This window comes from Morone saxatilis, unplaced genomic scaffold (assembly GCF_004916995.1).
Source record: "Morone saxatilis isolate NCDOM2014 unplaced genomic scaffold, NCSU_SB_2.0 Contig24, whole genome shotgun sequence".
NCBI lineage: Eukaryota > Metazoa > Chordata > Actinopteri > Moronidae > Morone > Morone saxatilis.
In genome coordinates this window covers 26,959,306-26,961,495 of record NW_023339807.1, presented here as the reverse complement: position 1 = coordinate 26,961,495, position 2,190 = coordinate 26,959,306, and positions in this window count along the sequence as shown.

Below are 2,190 nucleotides of genomic sequence, written 5' to 3'. Positions count from 1 at the left end.
TATATATATATATATATCTGTGAATCAGCAGCGTTAAAGCACTTGTGTTTCACTGATTGTGCTCCTGGTTGATGAAGTCAGGGCTTTACTTTTTACTTTCACAGGGGTTCGCAAGGCCTTCTTGGATGTAAGAAAACTATTAAAAAATATATATAGTTGGCTTATATCAGCATTTTGTTAATGTATGCAAAGAAAACTGAAATAAATTGTTATTTTAAAGTTTAGATATTTATTTAAGATCTAAACTTTGAAGATCTGAACACAGTGTAGATTCACAGAGCTTCAGTCTCTGATCAACAGCCTCGTTCTGCACCAGAAAACAACCAATGAGAAGAAAACACTGAATTTGTCAAAAAAGAAGAATATTAAGTCTGTATGATTTTAAAAAAAAAAATAAAATAAAAAATATAGACAGATAATTGTGTAAACAGGAAATAATCTGCTCAGAATTCATCAAAATCTGTTTTTACACAAACGTCCTGCAGTTACTGAGTTCACTGTTCAGTTTATCAGCTCTGCTGTTATTGTTGAATAGAATATAGAATATAGAATATAAAATATACATAAAATAAGTCACTTGAACACACCACAGAAACCAGTGTGAGGAGCCAGCCGGTTGGTGACAGACGCACACGCCCTGAAATAATAACGAGGAAATAACTAATCAGAATTTAAGAGTGGAAGTTGAACAAAAACTCAAACCGCAGAGACCGAACATTACGTCACAACAGTTCAAAACGTGCCAAACTGAGCCAGTTAAAAACTAAACTCTGCTGATGAACATTCAGGAACTTTATTATATTTGGATGCGTCTGGTTGAAGAAGAACAGGTGATTAAAGTAATTCAGCAATCTTTAGTATTTACTGTTTGTCTTATTCTAGATTCATTTAAGACACTAAGTCATGTTTGCTGGTTGCAGCTTCTCAGATTTGAGGTTTTTCAGCCTTTTCTCTGTTTTATATCTGAATAAGAGTGTAAGAAAATATCGAAAAATATCGTATCGCAATATTTGATGTTGTGATATTAACTCTTTAACTCTTTAATTCAGATATTATTCATATAGTGTTCTTTATACGATGATAAATATATCAGTATATTATAATAAATTGAATCTTCCTGTATCGTATCTACAGATTCTTGAAAGTGAATATCTTTGTGTGACTGTTGGCCTAAACATAACATCTGAAGACGTCACCTTGGACTATGTTTGTGTTATTTTACAGAGCCTATGATTGATCTACAGTAATCAATAGATAAATATGGCCCAGTCCTACTTTCCTTTGTTCTGATTAAGAGATAATATCAGAATAATGTCTGACACAATGTAAACTGTTGCACTGTAGTGAACTCAGTCAGTGAGGAAATCTGGTGCATTTCTCTCTCTGTGTGTACATGTGCGAGGTTTCCATTGTTGCACATTGGGGCCATTGAAAGGGGAAGTAATTGTGATGAAATCAGCTGTTTCAGCTCAAATTGACGGTGTTATTTTTGCTGTCGAGCAGCCAACGCCCTCAGTGAGCGACAGCAGACATTTATTACCACAAACAGGTGACGTTCTGACGCTTTTAGGTGGGACGATGGCGGTTACTCCGACTGAACTTTAGGTTTAAGACCCAATAATTTCTCCTTTTTGCGTTCAGTTTGCTTCAAAATAATCGTTCTGCGAGGAAACTGACCTTTCACCTTCTTACTGTCAGTCCGGTTGGTGATAGAGGAACTGAGCTTTTTTTCTAGCTGTTGGTCACTTTGGACTGGAGCGTCAGCTAAACTATAATTAGAGCAGCTCGGGGTGGGCGGGGGTTGACACTGTTGTGAATAAATAGGCTCACTGAGGAAGACGCTGTTGTTTCACAGCACTGGAGCAAACTACAAGTCCTGTTTGATACGAGCAACATTCAGTGTAGCTGCTCTGGAGGCAACAAAGTCCGTTTGGTCCCGACGTTAATATCTCAACTCCTGTCGGACGGATTGTGGAAACTTTGGTGATCCTCTGACATTTCACGTAGCACCATCAGCGGCTTATGATCAGGGTTGTTTAACATGATGTACGTAAGCATCAACTAACCAATCTCAACTAGCTAGTGGAGCTCACTGATTACTGTACAAACACAACTTTATCAGTGATTTGGGTGAAACTGGATCATATTTTATGGAGAGAATATTGTCTGGTTTTCCCTCTGACGTCTTCC